The 23348-nt window shown below is 36.9% G+C and overlaps 1 protein-coding gene and 1 long non-coding RNA gene across 4 annotated transcripts in view; one reads left to right on the top strand and one right to left on the bottom strand.

Moving 5' to 3' along the window:
- RWDD3 (RWD domain containing 3) overlaps positions 1–23348 on the top strand; it is a 92249-nt gene that overhangs the window by 50275 nt on the left and 18626 nt on the right. Inside the window, exons 6-7 of one of the 2 annotated variants that reach the window (XR_007454692.1) lie at positions 5695–5742; positions 10277–10898. The gene's annotated coding sequence lies outside the window, so the exon portion shown is untranslated. Of the gene's footprint in view, positions 1–5694; positions 5743–10276; positions 10899–23348 lie in introns of those variants that run through there. The other variant, XR_007454691.1, reaches the window with a different exon arrangement.
- LOC125912379 (uncharacterized) overlaps positions 1–23348 on the bottom strand; it is a 39533-nt gene that overhangs the window by 1411 nt on the left and 14774 nt on the right. For both annotated transcript variants that reach the window (XR_007454693.1, XR_007454694.1), the window contains exon 3: positions 9923–9965. This is a non-coding gene — a long non-coding RNA (uncharacterized LOC125912379). The remainder of the gene's footprint in view (positions 1–9922; positions 9966–23348) is intronic.

Raw genomic sequence — 23348 nt, 5'->3', positions numbered from 1 at the left:
ATTTTAGTCTTCTTGGGCCACATGATCACTCTCCCAACTCCACTCTGCCATCGTAGTGCCAAAGCAGCCACCAAGAGGATGTAAATCTATCTTCTCTGGCATAAATGGGCAGGATTGTGTTCCAATAAAACATTTCTGATGGACATTGAGATTTGAATTTCACATAATTTGTATGTGTCATAAAGTGTTCTCTTCCTTTGTTTCCACAATTCAAAAGTGAAAAAAACATTCTTAGCTTGTGGGCAATAAAAAAACAGGGGGCAGGTGGGATTTGGCCCACAGGTTATAGTTTGCAGACCTCTTCTTTAGACAGATCTGAGTTTACATAGCAGTTTTATTAGCTGTTGGCTTTGTGTCCTTGGGTAAATTAGTTTAATTCTCTGAGTTTAAATTTTGTCAGTAAAATGGGGACTGCACCAATTTTATGAAGTCTTTGTGAGATTTAAATTTGATTAGGTATAGACAAGTAATTATTAGTAGTAGGTATTTTGTGAAGAGTCAATATAAAAGTAATACAAATTTTAAGTAATTAGTAATTAACTTAACCTGATAGCTCTTCCTGAATTAATGTTGTTGGCCTCTCCTTTTTTTCTCGAAATGGAAACAGATTTCTTATTCATGATTAAAAGCGACATGTTCTTTTAAAACATGAAATAATATAGAAATACAGAGATAAAAAGAATAATAAGAGAATAAGAATAAGATGAACACCATCATCTCCTTTATTTTACATATGAGGAAACTGAGGGTCCGAGGTTGCCATTTATATAGTATTTATTTGCTTTTCTAGTGTCCGGAAGAAAATTTCTTATTTAGGGAGATCGTGGTTCTTCTACCCCAAACATGTGGTTGTGGTGAAAGCTAATCAAAATTCTCATGTCCTTTTTTTTTTTTAATTAATGTTTCCTTATTTACTTTGAGAGTGGGGGGACAGAAATAGAGAGGGGGAGAGAGCACAAGTGGGGAAGGAGCAGAGAGAGAGAGAGGGAGAGAGACAATCCCAGGCTCTACAATTATCATGGAACCTTTGGGCTGACCTCATGGCTGTGAGATCATGACCTGAGTCGAAATCAAGAGCCAGACATTTAAACTACTGAGCCAGCTAGGCACCCCAAAATTCTCATGTCCTTTAGTCACAGAGTGGGGCATTTGTTCCAGAAAGGGCCAGTCGCCATGCCCTCGTCCTGTGGCCTACTATATGATTCAGTCATGGTTGGCCATGTGATCTACGCTTGTCCACGCAGTGGCATTTTGTAGAAGAATCTCAACTGAAGTACCTGGGAAACTCTTTTCTCTCTAGCCTTGAGGCTTGAAGAATATACTTTTATCACTGCATTTGGCTATGGATTGAACTTGTGGGAACAGCTGGCCTGAGAGAATGAAGCCAACTAGAGGGAGCAGAGCTGGTAGCCTATGGGAGGGAAGGGACAGTGGATGGAAGGCAGAGAGAGAGAGAAAAATTTGATAAGGTCTGAGTCCCTGGATCCAGGTATTTCTGAAGGCAGACCTATCCCGAGCTTCTCCATGGTTTGGCAGTGTGAGCCTTGATGAAGACTGAACTGTCTTCATCAGGTCAGTTTGATTTTCTGTCCTTTTTTTTGTAGTAAAAAAAAAAAATACTAATTGAGCAGCTAGACTCAGGATGCAAACGCAGATCTGCCTGACCCTGCAACCCTGAGCTTCCTTCCCAACCTTCCTCAGAGACAACCTCTTCTAATGCTTTGATATTTTTCTGTTTTTGTCGTTTTTTTTTTAATGATTGCACAAATATTATGGTAAGTGTAAATGTTGCCAAACCGTCGTTCAATTTGGCTTTCCTAATTTATACTTTTCCTAACCCTTACATGCTAGATATCTTCTGTTGCACCTTGGGGTGTACCCTCTACCCTTTTCTATCCTGTATTGAGCTCTGAGAGGCTGATCTGGATGTGTAGGTCCCTAGCCTTTGGGCTTCTGGTTGGGCTGCGGTGTCTGGGATGGGGGCACTGGCAGGAGATGAGAAGGAAGGAGGAGAATTAGGAGGAACTACTTCTCCTGGCTCCTCCTGTGGGATTACTGGGGGCTGGCTGTCTTCTCAGACCTAAGGTCACAGTTTTCTCTGCTCAGCTCTGTTTTTCTCCTTCTAGCCCTAGAGACTGCCCTATTTCTTGTGGGTTCCCTCCACCCAGCCTGGCACCCTTATGAATAAATAACCCTTTTATTAAATGCTCTTCAAATTACCCAATTTGAGTGTACTCTTAATTTCCTGTCAGGACTCTGAGTAATACCACTCACAGAAGGGTATGTTTTCCCTCCACATTTCATGTCAACATGGGGTATTGCCCACGTTTTTAATCATTTCAATGCTCATAAGGGGAAAATGGTATCTGGTTTTAATTTATATTTTTTGATTATTATTGAGTTTGAACATCTGTTCCTATGTTAATTGACTATTTGCATATTTCTCTTAATTGCTTGTTAATATTCTTTGCCCATTTTTCTTTTGGGTGATCTCTTTCTTTCTGTTAAATTCATATTATGAGTAAAATATTTTTTCCCATTATATTTTCCAACTGATTGTTAGTATAAGTGAAAATTATTGCTTTCATATCTTGTTATTCCTCTAAAATCTTTGTTAGTTTTAATAGATGTTAATTGATTCTCTCAGATTTTCTAATATCATTTGCAAAGAATGATAATGCTCTCTCTCCCATTCTAATGCATGCCACATTTCTTTAACCCATTTTACTAACCCATTTTACTGGCTAGATTCTCCAAAACAGTCTTGGACAACAGGGGTGTCCATGGGAATCTTTGTCTTATTACTGACTCTAACTCTGCTTTTCCCAGAGTATGTTTCACAGAATGCAAACACTGGCAGATACCCCTTGAGAAAAGTTCAGACTATATATTCTTAGACAGTCCCAATGCACATGAGCATGTTAAAAGCTCTAAGTTGTTGTTGTTGTTGGGTTTTTGTTTGTTTGTTTTTTGGTCTTTGCCTAATATAGCTCTGGTACTGAATTTTATGTAGTACATTATCAGCTTGGTAATTTGAGTAGGTCCTAGAGGATCAAAATACAAACAAAATGTTTTGTAGTAATATAGCACTGTGGTTTTATGCAAAAACTCTGAATTATTCTAAGCCTTATTTAATTTATTTAAGGCTTCTCAATGCTTATTAGTGTAGAAACTATAAACCATTGTATTTTGAATGTAAGGAATCATATGCATCATTGGCCACTTTGGTACATTTTACTCTCAAAAGAAACTACCGAGATTAAAAAACTAACTTAAATGGAAAGATGGGTATCAGGAAATCACTCTGGCCTCTCTCCCTCTCTTCCTTCACTGTTTTATGCACACACACACACACACACAACCAACAAACCGAACAAATAAAACATTCCAACCAACAGACCATAAGTTACCGTTTTCTTTCATGTACAGGCTTCCTTATTTTTTTTTTTAAGTTTATTTATTTGGAGAGAGAGAGAGAGCATTCATGTGCATGGGCAAACAGAGGAGGAGCAGGGAGAGAGGAAGAGAGAGAATCCCAAGCATCCTTTGCAATGTCAGCACAGAGCCAAGTGTGGGACTTGGTCTCACGACCCTGAGATCATGACTTTTGCTGAAATCAAGAGTCAGACACTTAATGGACTGAGCCACCTAGGTTCTTCTGTACAGTTTTCCTTATTAACCCTGCGTCCCTTCTTTCTAATACTTTTCTGTTGTTCCTTCTCACCTCCTTACCTTTGTCCCAACATGCGCGAGCATGTGTGTGTGTACATGTGTACATGTGTGTGCTTGTGCATGAGCATGAGTGAGTCTCCAGGAAAATTTCCACCATCCCTCTTTTGCCGTTGCAATTATCAGTTAAAAATTACTGTTATCATTGTTGATGAAAATCAAGTGAATATTAGAGATTACTTGCAACAAGAAAAGGGAGGAACACTTGTTTTTAAACTTACCTTTACCACGTAAAGTAATACATGTTATGTTTTCACATGAAATTAAGACCTAATACTGGATTGGTGACAATAACCTCCAAAAACCTTGAAAAAGCTCAGAAGTCCTGTTCAGAATTCTCACAAATGTCTCATCTACATTTGCTTTCTCTTCCAATTAAGTCTATTATTCCCAGAGCATTTAAGAATAATAAACTATCTTTTATTCAATTTAACTTTCCATTTGCTTTAATTACTAGTATTGAAACAGTTTTGCTTTCTGCTATATTTCATTGCAAGTCTTGCAGCTATGCTATAAAGCTAAATTAAGGCTTTTATAGATTTTTTTTAGGATGAACCTGATCCTTATTTATTGCTTCTAGGGTAATATTCATCTTAAGTTTTAAAAAACTGACATGTAAGTAAACTCTTAGAAAATAACTCACTCAAAAATTGGTGATTTTCTGTGTGGCAAATAAAAAAATAACAAAGGATGGATTTGTATTTTTACAGAATTTTTTTTTACCTTGTTCAATTAGGCCATTTTTGTGGGTATGAATTTATTTATTTATTCTTTTAAAAAAGTTTTTTCATGTTTATTTATTTTTAAGAGAGAGAGAGAGACAGACAGAGTGCAAGTGGGGAAAGGGAAGAGAGAGAGGGAGATACAGAATCTGAAGCAGGCTCCAGGCTCAGCACAGAGCCCAACGTGGGGCTCAAACTCAACAAACTCCGAGATCATGACCTGAGCTGAAGTCAGACTCTGAACCAACTGAGCCACCTAGGCATCCCTGGGGTCTGAATTTAAATCACATTTCAAGGTTAATATAGAATTACAGAAATTCAGTATTACCTTAGCTTAATTGTTATCCAATTATTTTAGTCATATATTTATTTTTCATTTTTAGTAAAATTTCTTTAATTTCTGGAGTTGGAATTCTAATGTTTAGAAAAATAGATCCCTGACTTTATGTTAAATGAAATGGTATACTGATTTTTTTTTTTTTTTGGGGGGGGGACATGGTAGGGGGTGGTTTCTGGCAAAATGCCTTTTTCATTAAATAGATCTATGAGAAGAAAAATTCATTATTGCTAATGAATGCAGGCATTTTACTTACTGGAAATAGTCAAATAGTCTGGTACAAAAATGCACATTGCATTATGAACCATAACATTGTGAGGTTTGTAATATAAGAGCTGCTAAATATATTTTAAATATCACAAAGTCTGTGCTTCTTCCCTGGAGCATGCTCTTTGTTATACCCTGCTTCTCATATTCTTATCTTTTTCATGAGGAGTGAATCTCAATAAAATCTATGGATTGTGTTATGTTTAAAGGCTATTTACTGAACCAATATTTTCACAGATAAGATCAATAATATATGTGTAAACCTTTGAAATTTAGATTGGAGAGGAAGCTGCCTAATAAAACTCTGGTACCGAATTTTATACAACTTCTTACCAGCCTTTTAATTTTATATTCGGGTCCCCAAGGATCAGAAGACAAACTGAACACTTCTGAAATTATCTGGATTTAGCCCAGATGGTTTTATGTAAAAACTCTGAATGCATTTAAGGTTTATGTATTGTGAAGGCGCTGTGTAATGGTTACTCATTTTATTTCTTTGTTAAGAACCTTTGTCTAATGTTAAAATTTTGAATGAAAGGCTTGATGTTTATATGTATTTAGTTGGACCATTAGTTCAAGATACAGACTAAGGAAGTGCTATAGTTCTAAAGCATGTTTCATCTGATGATTTTTTTACAGAGTTGGTATCTAATGCGGTATTTGTAAGGCCATCAGTTATCAAACCACGTAAGTGTTAAATTCCTTTTGAAGCTTTCAAGAGGTATTTTAATTAAGTTTTCAAAATTGGTTTTGGATCATCTTCACAATTCTTTAGTGCTTTATTTCCATTAACAAAATAGTAATTAAAATTAAATTTTAAAGGAAATAACCACAGTAGGTCAGACTTTTATTAACTTGAGGTAGATAATGAATCTGTCCTATATAAAAACTGAGCTAAATCTGCTGAGAGGCTGGGGATAGTATATTTTAATTAAGGTAATCCTTGTTTGCATCTAACAAACAGCATTGCCACTTAGAAATTTAAGATCTTAGTGATGCATATTAGTACATTACCTCAACAATCTCATAGAGATTTAATACTTGTATTTGAAAGTGCAATTTGTCATAAATTAAGAGCATTTGCATAGTAAATTTCAAGGATGTTATTCTTTGCAGAGTTTTCTATAATTAAGGAATGCATTAAACATTAAAATTTTACAATTTTTGTAGTCCTAGGAAAGCTTGCTTTGTTATTAAACTGAGCCTTATTTTCAGCTACGCATAACCCTATGGAAAAGTCTGGCCTTAATAAAGACATAATGAATGTACTGTCACTAAGATTTTTTGCCCTCTTAAATCTTGAGCGAAGGTTTATGCATTTAAAGAATGTTTTATCATGCAAAATGCGGCTCTGAAGACATCTATTTACTTGGATGGAGAGTATTTAATCATTTAAAAAGTAGGCCAAAGAGACTTAACCCAACCATACCGCTAAGTAGTTATAAACTGCATCATATATAAATGAAGTGTTCTCTAATTGGGGGTATCGGTAGAGTCTTTCTTTAGTTAGCAAAGTGTTTCCAGTATTAATATCTACTTTAGTTAAAGGAATTAAAAAGCCCGTTTTAATTAAGAATGACGTTATTCTCAAGGTTCCTTTTATTTTGATGGTTAACAAGATAACTTCAGCATTTGCATTTTATTGATCCAGAGAGAATGATTTTATAAAATATAGTTTAGGATAAGGTTCAGCAGCCCAGTTCACCTGTGGTCATATGGATTTTTGACTTGTGGTGAAAGTGTCTGTCACTTAGACATTTTTGCCTGGAGATTACCTTAGGATATGAAAGGATATGTTCCTCGGAGAAGAAGGATTTTATACCTTATTCTGTTTACCTTAGACTGCTGTGTATTCTTTCCTCTCGTTATCTTCTCTTGTGAACCACCTCACTTCCTTTTGTTTTTCCAACCAGGAGGAAAGGATGTAGAGGGTCTTTGTCACCAGTATCTACAGAGTTCATTGGCTCAAGCTTACAGTAATTTTTAAAAATTTCCTCTTGGCAGGGAATGCAAATGTTTATTCAGCATTCACTCAGTGAATGTCTTCTATCAAAGGACTAATTCAGGTTACGTGGGTGTGGACACTATGGCTCGTGATTTTTAACTCAGCACTGCATCAATTCTAACAATAATTATAAAATATTCAGATTCTTAGTTTTATTGTATATCAGAGCCAGTATGGAAGATGATGTTTCAAGCTACTTTCATAATTTACAGATTTCTATGCTGTTCATATATCATCATCATTATATAATTAGCTAAGAGAGTCTAATAGTGGTAATATGTTAAAATTAGTTATACCTAAGAAATAATAGTAATGAAAGAGGATGTTTGAATTCTTCCTTTCCTTAGAAAAGCAGGTTAAAGTTGTGGAAATAGGCACCTGAGGACAGTAGGCTGTGAGTTCAAATCTCAAAATTGTAATTACTGGCTGGGTGATCTTGGGTCTGAAGTTCTACATTTGTACATTGGGATGTACGAATTTTGTTCAGTTGCAGCTCCCACTTTACTTAACTTTCAAAAGTTATATTAATTTGAAAGCTCTGGTGGTTTCATTGACAGCATTGTGGTGAAGATCCCTTCTAATTCCTGTTTGCACCACCACTTGCTCATCTCTACCCCTCAGTATTCACAAGTTGGAAAAATTAAAGCCCGGAAAGATGAAATGATTGATTGAGGTAAAACACTAAATAATTTAAAAATGAAAATGAGTAGTGGATGCAGATAGACTTTTCCAGGTCACTCAGTCCTCGGGTTGAACCAAATGTTCCCTCGGGGGATGGAGGGCTGAATTTTATCACTGGGACTTCGGAGGAATTGCCCAATTGTCCTTCATGGCAAAGAATCTACAGCCTGAGGTCTAACATTAAAACCACTTTCAGGCTATTTTGTTATCTAGGTTGCATTGTATTCAATGCTCAGTAAAGCCTAGTGATTGGAAGCCGGTCAGTGAAGATACTGAATTGTGAGTGACCAAGTCTCCACTCTGTTGTAGCTGTTAAGAGCTGGAGATAGCATCTGACACCATTCAGCACTTTCTATGTCAGGCACAAAGCATTTCACATTTACTAACCTATTTAATTATCACTACAGCCTCATGAGGTTGGCATTATTTGCACTCCCATTTTATTTATGAGAAAAGTAAGGCACAATGAAGAAAAGAAAATTGTCCACACAAGGAAGTCAGAGGACTGGGAAGCTAATCTAGGCAATCTGATACCATAGTCCAACAGCTAAATACCTTGCTCTTCTGCCACTTATAATCTGTGGGTTATCTAGAATTGGTATAAAGGTATGTCTGAAGACCAGATCTTTCCTTCAGTGATTGTTTTAGGTTGGAAGTAGCTCTAGTGGAGGGCATACATGGGAAAGGGTCTGAGAGAAGAGCGGTGCAATAGAGTAGTTGTGTCATAGGACTTTGGAAGCAGGAGATGTGACTTTACACGTTGGCTGTGCAACACCCTAGCTTGACCTCCGGATGAGCTGCCGACGCTCTCGGAATTTCCTGCTTAGTGCTTAGTAAAGTAGTGATGCTAATGTCCACTTGATGGGCTTGTCGTTCCATGTCACCCACGCAGCAGATGCCTGGTCCAGAGCAGGGGCTTTATCCACAGTAGCTGTTGTTAGAATTTACCCGCTTATCACACCTTAGAGAAATAAGGGATCTCAGTTGTACCCTTTTGCCCAAAGTGTTCCTGTTCAAAAGTTAAGGTTGGCTTTATTTTTGTTAATCTTGGTGGTTTACGATGGCCCTTGTTTCTATGATATGGATTTTACAATTGTGTTTTCAAATAGATATAACTTTCTCTTCTGGTGCATCTATTTGACCACATGACAGGGTAATAAGCATCTGCGTGAGATTGGAGGTTCAATGAAAAATTCCAAGATATTTATATGAGGCATTTATTTGCAGTTAATCTCTAAGATAACACTTGGTGGGAATTAGTACTGTTTATGTTGATTTTGGAAGGACAGTCCTAACATAGTAGGTTTTCATTTGGAAAGAGGAGAGGAAGTATTGTTTTTTTCATTTCAAGAAATATTTAGAGAATACCTACCATGTGCCAGATACTGTGTCTGGGTAGAGTGAATACATTTCTTTTTAAGAAGTCATTAAGCAATTGATGGAAGCTGTTTGCAGTGTAACACAATTACAGCTGTGTTGAAGTGGATTGTGATCCCTAGCAGACAGGAAAGAGTGCCAGGGGTTGAAGGAGTGGGATGACAGAATTGGCCTATGTATTTACTGCATATAATGTAACTACAACAGTATGAGCAGAATCCCAACCCAAATCATGTTGTATTAGAATCTTCCTATATTGGGATGCATGGGTGGCTCCATCGGTTAAATGTCCACCTCTTGGTTTCAGTAAGGTCATGATGTCTCGGTTTCATGGGTTTGAGCCCCGACATTAGGCTCCATGCTGACTGTGGGGAGCCTGCTTGGGATTCTCTCTCCCCATCTCTGTCTGCCCACCCCCCACTTGCATAGTTCTGTCTCTCTCAAAATAAATAAACTTAAAAAAAAAAGAATCTTCCTGTATTTATAAAGTGTTTTGAATGTGTTGACTATTTTGGACCTTTTTCTATTATACATAATTTGTATTATGCATATATTATATGGTCATTGGTATATTTTGCCTCACCCATAGTGTCATTTTATACTAACTTGGTATGATCAGTGTATAGGAGCTTATCTTCAGAGAGACGTTATTAATTATTTTCACGTATATAACAAAGACACGGACACTTCTCTTGAGCAGTTTAGAGTTTAAACCAGACAGTAGTAAGACCAAAACACTCTATAAATATCAAACAGGTACCTACATTGAATAAAACATTTTGTATTTCCAGAAATGTCACTTACCTACTTTAATCAGCATGTGTGCTGGTAATTTTTGCTTCTGTTTCTGCAAAAACAGAAAGAACTAATGATTCAGTCCTAATGGGGAAAGCGCAAAGATGTCACAAAATCACACAGTTCTTTAGTTTTTTTTTCATACTTCTTATTAGGATTATGCTCTTTATCCATGATTGCTGCTCTAAAATATTAACCTTTAAAAAAGTTCATTGCAAAGTCAGTTGTAGCTCTGAGTCCTGCCCAATTACAGCATTCTGAATGTTTATACATCTTTGGGAATCCCCAGCTGGTCTACCAAACTTCCCTGAAGGGAAAGAAAAATTCCAATCATTGTTCCCCCCTTCCTGCTTTTGTTCCCAGAGAGAACAGACCTGTTCATCAAGAGCAAACACATGGAGGTGAGAGATCAGTGAAATTGTAGGACAAAGCAGCCAACTTCTGCTTCGTTGGTCATTATCAGAAGGAGTGAGCCCTACAGTTTCCAAGAGGTGTCTCGCTGTCTGCCGAAGATGTGTGTGAACTGTCAGTTGAAAGCATTGACAGTGTTCCATTAGTAATGAATTATGGGAGTAATTTCATTAATTTCTTTACCTCAGTCAGTACATGTTAGTGTAAGTTGCTCAACCAAACATCAAAAGAACCAGTGCATTGTAACCTTTTAGTCTTTTACTGTGTAACCAGGAAGAGCAAAGAAATAAATTAGCGTAACGTTCCTTTAAAAAAAAATGACTGGAGATAAGCAGTGGACATAATTTTTCCTGTTTTTAATTTAATAGCAGGTTTATGGTTTTATGCAAAACAATTCACATTACATTTGACCCTCTGGGAGCTGCCTGGTTTTGTTTTTTTTTTTTTTTCCCTTCTTCTTCTGTGGGTATAATTTTGAGTCTTTAATAATCTGTTGTTAAATCCGGTCTGAGTTTGATTAATGAATTGTGATGAGCCAGTGCATTAATTTGCAGGTTTGGTCTAATGCCCTAAAAGGCTGCTTTGTTGTGAATGTTATTAATGCTAAACTCCTCAGGAGGAGCCATGGGATGGCAGTGTGCCCCAAATAATGGACAAGCTACATCTTTGGGAAATCCCAATGAGGGAATGATAGCTCTACAAGTGACTACAGAACTATGTTATTGAAGGAGAAAATCCTGACTGAGCTTCATGTCTTAGAACAGGGGGCTGCAGCCCAAGGGTTCCCTGGGTGGAATTTAGGAGAGCCTGTGGATTTAGATAGTAAAACAATTCTTTACTTCCCTTAAGCTCTAACTGAAATTTCACATTCTGTTCAATTATAAATGTAGGCACCAGACTGCAGAATTATTAATAGTGTCCGTGACTTTGTCATCAATAAACATCACAGATATTTTTGTAACACAGGGTTACAAGTAGCTCAGCAGGCCATTTGTGCTCATCACTGCTTCAAAATGATAGTTGTTCTTGGGACAGCTGCTGGATCTGGTTATTTAATGTGTTAGGAAAGAAATGCACATACCACAAATTGTTAAAATGATAACCATATTTCAGTGTAATTGGCTGCATTTGTACTCTTATGTTAGACATTTAAATACATGATTCTGAGAAGGGGTCTATGGCCTCCAAATGGTGATGAACTCCTCTTTCTAGAGTGGCTGTTGTCTTTGCTGCCATTTTTCTCTTTAGTAAATTGATACTTTACCTCTCCCCAGAGCTCTTTTCAGGAGCAGGTCCAAGGTCCGGATATGTTACCCATGTGGCCACATGGTAGCAATGAGTCCATGGTGCTAACATTACCAACTTCTCAGTTATTCCCTTACTTTCCTCCTTCTGGGTTCCTGGAAGCTATGGACTGTTTGTCTTTATTCGCTGATGATTTCTCACACACATATTGTACTGTTTGATACATAGTAGGCACTTAGAAAATATTTAATGAATGAATGATAGTTTAGGTGGAAATCATTTTTTCCCCCCATTGGAATGAATCTGGGTTTTCAAATCATTTTTTAAAATGAAATAAAAATCTGGCATCCACATTCTAAAGAATTTATTGCATTATAAAAGGTATTTATAAAGCATTAGGAATGCTTATAGGAACTAATATTAACCCGTTTATTGTCCAGCAACTCAGCTTATCAGGGAACTGTAGACTCTTGTAACTGATTTTTAAAAAGTATTGTTATCATTAAACAAAGAGAACTGGAATTCTTCGAAAGCAAATATAGCTGCAGAGAGATAAGAAAATTAGATTAAGGAAAGAGATTAGCATGTGTGTTGGGAGTGTGTATAAGTGTGTGGATGTGTCTTTTGTGTGTGTCTCTGTGTGTAAAGAGACCCAGTCCACATGAGAGTCTTTAGAGCTTTAAGTTGCCTGGGAGATTATTTTTCAATTTAATTTAACAAGTATTGAAACTGAAGCACAAAGAGGTTAAATGATCAGTGACCTCCTAATTGCTAAATCCAATAAAGCCTTTCCAGACCTTATCTTACTTGACCATGCTATTGCATTTTTGTTGTTTACCTTTTACTTTTTCTGGAAGTCTATGCATATGGTGTTTGCACCACCCAGAACATCTTCCTTTCCTGCTCCTTTCTATCTCTACCCCTTCTTCCAGAAGAACACATCTGTCACACTGGTCTCCATCCCTCAGGTAGAACTTTGTTCTACTTCTGTGTTTATCAATTTGTTTCTCATTCTTGCCATCCCTAAGTAGCCTTTTTAGATATTTTTAAAAGGTCTTCTCATCCTCTCTTCCCCTATCCTCTGGTGTAATTTTAGAATCACAGATATACTATAGATCTGTTTATGTACGATAGCCTTTTGCAGGGTAACATACCATTATAATATCTAAGATATTCCTACCTCCAAGAATTAATTTCACCTCTCTGGGAGTTGGATCGCTCCTGCTGAGAATGCATGCTCTTGTAGAACTCAAATGTTGCCAGATTGTGGATTCAGAAGAGATTACGAAGGGTACCAACCTCTGCCCATTTTGCTAACAGAAATTCCAGCCTTTTCTATGGGATTTCTTCCCTCCTCCAGATTTTCAGGAGTGTTTACCTGTTTTGTATGAAAGTAGGTTTTGTTCTGTCTGCCTGTTTCTACCTGTGGGGAAACTGGGAACACAGTCAGTCTCTCAAGGATGGACTGGAAAAGAATTGTCCTCCATTTTGTCCTTGGTCATGATGGTCAAGCCCAGTGAAATGCAGCTGGTGGGCAGTGAATGTCAGAGCCCTCTATTGTTGGGGGCCTGGGTGGCTCAGTCTGTTGAGCCTCCGACTCTTGATTTTGGCTCAGGCCATGATCTCAGCATCGTGGGATTGAGCCTGGCATTGAGCTCTGTGCTGAGCATGAAGGCTGCTTAAGATTCTCTCTTTCTCCCCCTCTACTCCTCTCTGACTTGCACTCTTTTTCTCTCTTTCAAATTAAAAAAAAAAAAAACAAAAAGAACCCTGTATTGTTGCTGCCACAACTGCTTGGTGGATGGGAAGATGGTCTCCCTTGCTGCTCTTGCTTCTGGTGGCAGGTGCCTGTGTTTGCTGGCCTTTGCCTAGATCTCTTGTAGAGTAATTGCTCAGCCACATGTGCTTTTTGGAGATGTTAACTCTTCCGATTCCCGTCTCACACAATTATGTTCTCTAGGTATATCTAAGACACCAGGTCAACCATGCAGCTTCACAAATGTCCCAAGGTCTCTTTGTCCTCTAAGCTTGACCTACATTATTCCATCTTCCTGGGATGCTTTTCCACTTTTCAACTAGATAACTCTACTCTCAGTTACAATATGCACAGTCTATGTGTGATACCCTTCCTGTATGCTCCCATGGTGTCCTGGATTCCTAAAGTTATTATATACAGACTACTTATTTTTCTATATATCCCATTATTGTTTAGGTTCCTCATACTCAGAAAGCATAAGGGTTGTCAGATTTAGCAAATAAAAATACAGGATGCCCAGTTAAACTTATTTTCAGATAAACAGCAAATAAATTTTAGTATAACTATTTCCCATAATTGAATTTTTGTCTATGGAGCATACATATTTGAATGTGGGATATATATACACTAAGAATGATTCATTATTTATATGCCATTCAAATGTGGCCTTCCATCCTGTATTTTATCTCGCAATCCTAAGAACATGTCATATGTTTTGATGTGTTCCTAGAGCCTAGCATAGTTCCAATCATACAGGAGGCACTCCATAAATGCTTATGTAGTAGATGAATTTATTCTGGAAGCTGGTGATAGAGCAGTGAACAAAACAAACAAAAGTCTTTGCCTTCTTGGAGATTATATTCTAGTGGGCAAATACAGATAATAAATAAGTAAGTAAATAAAGTACATAGCATGTCAGTGTGGATAAAAGCTATGGAAGAAAATGAGGCAGAAAAGGGTTTATAACATGTCTAACATAGAGCTGTTTTTTTTTTTTTTCTCTTCAAACTTGCTCTATGTTCATTCTTTCTCATTTCAGCTGATAGCGACTCCATTCTTATAGTTGGTTGGATCAAACCCCTGGAAAGTTATCCTTCCTCTTTCTGTTACACTCCTCGTCCAATCTTTTAGGAAATTTTACTTGTTCTACCTTCAGAGTACATCCAGAATTGACCACTTGTTATCATCTCTACTAAAAAATCATTGGTGCAAGCCACCATCAACTCTCACCTGGATTATTGCAATAGCATCCATGATGGTTTTCCTTCTTTCACACTTGTCCTTCTATGCCCCATTTTCAACACAACCATAAAAAGAGTTTTTTAAACATTCCACTGGCTCCCTGTTTTCCTCATTTATTAAAATGTGTTTTAACATTTTTATTTTTGAGAGAGAGAGAGTAAGCATGAGCAGGGAGGGGCAGAGAGAGGCAGAGAGAGACAGACAGAGAGATAGAGAGACGGAGAAGCTGAAGTAGGCTCTGAGCTGTCAGTGCAAAGCCCAATATGGAGCTCAAACCCATGAACTGTGAGGTTGTGACCTGAGCTAAAGTTGGACATTCAACCGACTGAGCCACCCAGGCACCCCTATTTATTTATTTTTTAAATTGTTTTTAAAGTTTATTTTTATTTTTATTTATTTAGAGAGAGATAGAGAGAGCAAGTGGGGGAGGGGCAAAGAAAGAGGGAGACACAATCTCAAGCAGGGTCTGTGATGTCATCACAGAGCCCCACGCAGTGCTTGAACACATGAACTGCGAGATCGTGACCTAAGCCGAAATCAAGAGTCAGGTGCTTAACTGACGGAGCCACCCAGGCACCCCTAAATATCTATTTATTTATTTATTTTGAGAGAAAGAGAGAGAGTGTGTGAGCAGGAGAGGGTCAGAGAGAGAGGGAGAGAGAGAATCCCAAGCAGGCTCCGCACTGTCAGGAAAGAGCCCAGCACGGGGCTTGAACCCATGAACACAGAGATCATGATCTGAGCCAAAATCAAGAGTCATCTTAATCAGTCATCTGACTGAACCACCCACGTGCTCTGCTGTTTTCCTCATTTTAAAAATCAGGGTCCCTAAAATGACCCTCATAGATCTTCGTGATCTGGCCCCATTACTTCTTTGACCTCACCTCTTCCAACTCTTTCTCTTTAGGGTGACCAACCAACCATCTCAATTTGTCCTGGATGCCCTGAAAGTCACACATCTCAGGTAACTTCTGAGTTCCTGGCAGACTTGGACAGTTGCTCACCCTACCCACTGTTTTAACCATATGTGCCTTTTTACTGTCCTGCCAACATGCCAGGCACATTCCTACTTCAGGCTTCTGCACTTACTCTCCATTTTCAACAATCTTCTCCCTTATCCATGTAGCTAATTCCCTTCTACTTCCAAAGTTTTGCTCAGATGTTATTGCTTTCAATAAAGCTTGCTCAGAACACCCTATTTATAACTTAAACTCCTTTCTCACCCCCTCTGAACAGTCTGAGAAACATTGCTTAACCTGTCCCAGTATTATTTCCAGAGTATTTATTTACCTTCAACTCACTGTATAATTGGTATATCTATGCTTATTCCTTGTCTCCTCCTTCTTGAATGTAGGCCCCATGAAGGCAGGGATCTTTGTTTTGTTTACCTATTTGTCATGAGCACCTAAGTACCTGGCTTATATTGGCACTGGATAAATATCTGGTGAATTTAACTGAAAAGGGATTGGAAGTTGTTGTTTATGGGAAGAATTGCAATGATAATGGTCAGGGATGAAAGTTATATTTATACAGAGATCTGAAGAAGTAAGGGAATGAGCTGTGTGGATCTAGGTGAAGGAACATCCAGGTGAGATGGAGAAATGAGTACAAATCTCACAGAGCAGGAATGTGCCTGGCAGTTGTGCAAAGAGCAAGGAGGCAGTAAGGGTAGAACAGAGTGGTCAAGATGTGGGGGTAGGAGATGAAGTAAGTGATGGGATGGCAGTCCAGATGATGTAGACACATAGTCATGACAAATATTTGGCTCTTATTGTGAGTGAAATGAGAAGCCAACTGGACAATTTTGTGGAGAGTGGTAACGTATTTGATTCGGCTTTAACAGCTCACCCTAATGACTGTGTTGGTAAGTGGCAATAGGGAGCAAGGGCAGAAGCAGGAAGACTAGACATGAAATGGAGATGAATCAAGAAAGAGATGTTGTTGGTTTATACAAGATTAGCAGCTGGAGGTAGTGAGAAATGACCAGATTCTGGATAAATTTTGAATTGAAACTGACAGGAAATGTTGATGATCTGAATGTGAGGTGTGAGAAAAAGAAGAGTCAGGAATAATTTCTGATATTTTTAAAGTAAATCTTATTTTGCAGTATAATCATGCATACAGAAAAATGCCCAGATCATAAGTGTAGAGCATGGTGAATTTTTCTCAAAGGGACAACATTTATGTAATTACCTCCTCCAGCAAGACATAGAATATTACCAGGCTCTACTCTACTATTTCTCAGTCATCTTCCCTCCTCAAAGTAACCATTGTCACTGATTTTTCCCACTAAGTGAAGTTTATCCTGTGTTCCCAAGTTTTGATGTCATGTTTTCATAATCTCTTAGTTCAAAGTATTTTCTGACTTCTATTTTGACTTCTTCTTTGACTGATTTCCAAATATTTGAGCGATATTCTAGTTTCCATTTGGTTACTGATTTCTTGCTTAATTCCACTGAGTCTGAGAATACATTAATGGTTTCAATATTTTGAAATATGGGGGGACTTGGGGACCCATTCTATGTCCCAGAATATGGTCAGTTTTGGTAAATGTCTCATGTTCCCTTATTAGATAATTTTACATATATCAATTAAGTCAATTAATACATCATTTAGTCTGATTGTTCAGTGAGTAATTTTTGAAAGTTTGTTGAAGTCTCCTACTATAATTGTGGACTTATCTCTTTCTATATTTAGTTCTGTTAATTTGAAAGACCATGAATTTAAAATGATCACATCTTTCTAGTAGGTTAAGTTTTTTTTACTATTTAAAGAGTTTTCTTATTGTCAGATAAATCATACACACAAAAGAGAAATAATGTCTCAAATATATAGTTTAAAGAATAATAGAAAAATAAGAGTCTGTGAATCCACAACACAACTTAAAGATACCCTTGTTCTCCTCATTTATGTTCTTGCCTAGTTCTCTCTTACGCCACTGTCCTGAATTTTTTAATTGCCTGTGCTTTTAAAGAGTCTTATCAATGGCCAACTGACACATGAAAAAATGCTCAACATAACTCATCATCAGGGAAATACAAATCAAAACCACAATGAGATACCACCTCGCACCTGGCAGAATGGCTAACATTAACAACTCAGGCAACAACAGATGTTGGCAAGGATGCAGAGAGAGAAGCTCTCTTTTGCACTGCTGGTGGGAATGCAAACTGGTGCAGCCACTCTGGAAAACACTATGGAGTTTCCTCAAAAATTTAAAAATAGAACTACCCTATGATCCAGCAATTGCACTACTATTTATCCAAGGGATGTGGGTATGCTGTTTTGAAGGGGCACATGCACCCCTATGTTTATAGTAGCACTATCAACAATAGCCAAAGTATGGAAAGAGCCCAAATGTCCATTGATGGATGAATGGATAAGGAAGGTGTGGTATATATATACAATGGGGTATTAGTCAGCAATCAAAAAGAATGAAATCTTGGCATTTGCAACTATGTGGATGGAACTAGCGGCTATTATGCTAAGCGAAATTAGTCAGAGAAGGACAAATATCATATGACTTCACTCATATGAGGACTTTAAGAGACAGAACAGATGAACATAAGGGAAGGGAAACAAAAATAATATAAAAACAGGGAGGGGGACAAAACATAAGAGACTCTTAAATATGGAGAACAAACAGAGGGTTACTGGAGGAGTTCTGGGAGGGGGATGGGCTAAATGGATAAGGGGCATTAAGGAATCTACTCCTGAAATCATTGTTGCAGTATATGCTAACTAATTTGGATGTAAATTAAAAAATTAAAAAGTCTTATCATAAGTATTAGTATCCCTAAATTATTGTTTAGTTTTATCATTTTTTCATCTTCATATCTGGCAGATTAGCTTTTAAATATTCTTATGAAATGCCCCTTTTTATGTTTAATGATAGTATTTACATATCTCTCCATTCTTTCTCTGTAATTTCGGAGTACTTATTTAGCAATGTAGAGTTGAATTTTGATTTTTTCATTTATTTTAACAAACTTTATCATTCAGTTGAAGTATTTAGTCCATTTACATTTAATGTAATTAATGTACATATACCCAGTATATTTACTGGGTATAACAACATGCATCCTTTACTTAATAGAGTCTAATATGAATTACCACTTCCCAGACAATGCTAAGATTTAATAACACATTGATTCCATTTATCCCCTTTGGCTATTAGAATTACTGCTGTCATGCATTTTAATCATGTATGTATTTTAAACTCCAGGGTATATTAATATTGCTTTGTAGCTAATAGTCACTTATATTTATACTCATATTTACCTTTCTGTTGCTCTTCATTTCTTCCTGCACTTCTGTCTTTCCATTTGGGGTCATTTTCCTCCTGTCTAAAAACCCCTTCAGTATTTCTTTTAATGTGGGTCTGCTGACAAGTGCTCTTATTTTTATTTATTTTTTTGATGGCTTTGTGTTTGAAGGATGTCTTTACTGTATATAGACTACTAAGTTGTCAAAATTTCTCTCAGCACTTCAAGATGTTATTCTGTTTTCTTCCGGCTTCCATGGTTTCTGTTCAGAACTTAGTTGTCATTGTTGTAGCTCCTTTGAAGGTAATGTGCTTTTTCATCTGGCTGTTCTTATGGTTTACTCTTTGTCTTTGCCTTTTGGCAGTTTTACTGTGATGTGACTAATACTCTATTTATCATACTTGGAGTCTGATATCTTTCATGTATTTTAGAAAATTCTCAGACATTATGTCTTCAAACACTGATTTGGCCCCATTTCCTCTCTAATGTACTTCTGGAGCTCCAGTTGCACTTCTATTGCACTTTTGTCATCTCCCAAGTATCTCTTGCACTTTTTTCTATATTTCCATTTTTTTCTTTCTTATTTGGTCTGAATATTTTCTATTGAGCTATCTTACAGTACTAATATTCATTTTACCTGTGTTTAATCTGCTCGTAAACCCTTCTGTTGACTTCTTAATTTTAATTATTGTACCTTTCACTTCTAGAATTTCCACTTATTTTTTTAATAGATTCCATTTCTCTAGTGAAGATATGTTGTCATCTACTTTTGAATGTATTTATCTGTATTTGATAACTTTAACATCTGAATTATCTGTGGCCCTGTTTCTATTTTCTTTCTTTTTCTTTTTTTCTGACTTTTTGGTATATCGGCTAATTTTTTATTGAATGCCAGACACTTAAAAAATTGTAAAGGCTCTGGATGAAGCTATTTTCCTCTAGAGGTGGTTAACTTTATACAATGGTAGGCAGCTGGAATAGGAGCAGAGCAACTCAATCCAATCAGGGTATGACTGAATAGAATCTGGGTTTCAGAATTTGAAAGGCTCTAGAGTCATCTGCCTGGGTTCAACTTGTAGGCTCAGTCGTCTTGGGCACGTTATTTAATACTTCTATTCATCACTTTTTTCATTGATAGTACAGGGAAGATAGTAGTACTTTCCTCACAGGGTGGTTAAGAAAATTAAATGAGTTCATATGTGAAAAGTACTTAGATTAGTACCTGATACATAGTAAGTGGTCAATAAGTGTTTGCTAGTGTACCTATTAATTCTTGCCCTGATCAGACAGACATCTAAGGCCAAAATCTCTCTCCATTCCTGCATTTAACAATTATATTAATTGGAGTGGCTACTGATGGAGCTCAATATGTGGAGAAAGATTAGTCCTTGTTAGAGGATAGGATCAGGAAATAGGGTGGAAATGTAAACCTCTTAAAAGCTTTTGCTATATTGACAAGTCAAAGATGTAATGTAAGCATCTCAGTGCTGATCCTTTGTTATTCCAGGTAATTTCCTACATGTAATTCAGTTAGTTCTCATAATACTAAGTGGAGTTTCAAGGTGCGAGTCTTCCACCGTGGAGGTGATTTTAAAGACTTGTCAAGTCCTTCTCAGTATCCATGAAGTGGGACTGAGGGGTGGTTAGAGAAACAAGGCTTAGCAAAAAGGAGTAAATCGTTTCTAACATTCTCTCCATTCTATCACTTGGGCTTTGTTTTACTTCCTTTTGGAGTGCTGCATTCTTGATGTAGGCTCCAGGAAAGATGTTCTATCAAACCTTGAATTAGATATCATTTCATTAGAGAAGTTCCCCACTAATGTTTCTTCTTCACTTTTACAAGAATCATCCAAGTTGGATCATTCCAGTTTGATCGGATTCAAGGTACATGATTATGCCACAGACACTGTACATGAAGCAATCTGTGTTTTGACTGGTGATAAATTGATAATCACCTAGCCGGATAAGCCAGTCCACAGAGAGGCAGTTAATATTGTGAAACTTCAATAAAGTCGGCTGTCAATGCAATAGATATTACAGGTGAACTCCTTGATCTCTCATTGTAATCCTTTGAATCTCTGTTATCCATCACTCTATAATACATTTGTTTAGGAGGAAAATAAGCTTCTAAAATCTCACCATCAAAGTAAGTCTCCACAATAACATTTCTAAATCTGACATACAAGTCTCAACAACACTGTCAGAACACTATTTAGCTATCAAATTTAGTGTGGTGATGTAAATTTGCAAGAGGATAGCAAGAGATTGAAAAGTGCTCCCCTTTGTTTTCTTGGACAATAAAAAAAGTATTAGAAGCATATCCTTTTCCACTCCCCTTACCAATCAGCCATTTGAGTAACAGGTTTTGGTACTAAGCTTCTGAAATTTCCCTACTGCTACGTGTTAAGTGGTACAGAGTAAGAATTAGATTACAAAAGGTACAGCTTTATTTTTATGAATGGAAGCAAAACTCTGAAGAAGCAAATAATATTGACAGATTTTTTTTTATTTAGGAAAAAGGATTAAGTTTTTTGTTTTAGTTATCTTGCACTTGGTTTCATTGTCAAAATGAGTTATCACCTCAGTAATTCTTCCTGGAGAACTTTAATCCCACAAAGGCCAAAACTCAAGAGTAAAACCAATCATGGCTCCACTTAGCATTTGTAGGGTGTTCTCTTTTAGGAAGAAGACATTTACTCTTCCCGTGGTATATTTTGAATTTATATGAAAATTGTAATGAATGATCTTACTGTATGTAGTTTAGTCTCCAGAGGAAAGAATTTTCTCCTATTTAATCTCAGGAAATAGGATCAGCTCTGCCAAAGTATTATAAAGCCCAAGGAAATACTTCCTGTATTTAAATGAAGCATATTTAAAATTGCTTACAGGGGTCTACTAATTAGAATTCCAGTGGAGAAAGCTTGGGAAGGTTTCAGAATGGTGTAACTGAATCCACTTCTCTTCTACTCCTGGTGGAAATTTTGAAGGGATTTCATGTAGTTTCCTTAGGAGATCAATTACAGACCTATTTTCCCCAATAATTTTTGAATTCATTATTCTCAAATATCAAATGCACAAAGGAAAATATAGTCTTTAAGCTATGGTATGAGACGTAGTGATTGAATCAAATGCTTCTTATAGTTTAGAAAAAAAATTGATTTTCCTCATCTTTATTCAGATTAGTCTGGGGAGTAGTATGGAATCAAAATCTTCTGAGGAAATGGACTTCATAACAGTAGGCTCCTTGAGGACAGGGATATGTATGGTGTATCCTAACTTTTCTTGGAATACCATGCACAATATTTTGTGCAAAATTTATATTCAATAAATGTGTGATTAAATCTACTGATTTATATTGCTTGGAAAAATACTTATCACTTAGGTATTCTAGAGCAGCTGGATCATTTTGAAAGAGATGGATTGTTTCAAGATGTGTTGCAAGTAAATCTTTAGAGTGTTTTACTTGTAGTTGACCTCTCATGCCAGTTGGACTTGCCTGGTGTCAGTAGAATGTCGCTAACTAATAGGATGTTTGCTCTGGCTTTTGACCCCATCATAACCAAATATAATAAAAGGGCTGGAAAGCAAGCAAGGCAGAAATAGGATTAAAAAAATCTTTTTTTACATATAATACATTATTATTTCCAAAAAGAAAATTATATCTAACATTGTAATTAAAGCAAATTTTCACAGACTTGTTGGAGGCTTTGTATAATACTTTTAATCGTAGTAATAAGCAGTAAGTTGAAATGCTCAGAGAAGAAATAGTATTAATAGCTAAATTTGTTGAATACTTAGATGAACCATGTTCTTAACCTTTAGGAGTAGTGCCTTCCAGAGATGGGTCACATTTTCCTTTTTTTAAATTTAATAAGGTGGCCAACTGCATTTTAGGCCCCGCTTAATTTCTTTTAGTCCTAGGTATGTAAGGCTATGGTAATTTTCATAGTTATGTTAAAGGTTTTGAATCTTTTAATAGCATTTCATCAGATGCTTGTAAGGACCTGACAAAAAATTCTGTGCCCCATTTACCTTGTGTCTCTAAACCACATTCAGTTCTTCATTCTGGGACATCTTTAGTCATTGGACTCTGAGGAATTTGGAGAGCTCACCGAGGCACTTCATTTTGTTAAATGCTCCCAGTGAGCCTCCATGTGGTATGTGGAATTTCATTAATTAGGAACTCAATGTCATTGCATTCAGACAAGGCCAGTCTAGAGGGCAGGATTTCAGAGGAAGGATTTCACAGAAAGGAGGATACTAGAATACCCAAAGGAAGAACATAGAGGTAATATGCCAATATTGTTATTTACCACACAGAAGATGAGCTTCAAAGAATTTTCAAGCCATTTTAAACCTATTAGTATAAAAAAGCTCATGGATAAATAAATTTATTGGATTTGGCGAAGACATGTGGCTCCTACATCGTGACACACAGTGACAAAGCTGTGGGCAGATAAACAAGAGAGCAGAAGTAGTCACTTCTCTCTCACTACTGTCTGAGGCTGGTGCATAG

This window comes from Panthera uncia, assembly GCF_023721935.1.
Source record: "Panthera uncia isolate 11264 chromosome C1 unlocalized genomic scaffold, Puncia_PCG_1.0 HiC_scaffold_4, whole genome shotgun sequence".
NCBI classification, from domain to species: Eukaryota; Metazoa; Chordata; class Mammalia; order Carnivora; family Felidae; genus Panthera; species Panthera uncia.
The sequence above is the reverse complement of the archived record's forward strand: the minus strand, read 5'-3'. Positions and strand labels throughout refer to the sequence as shown.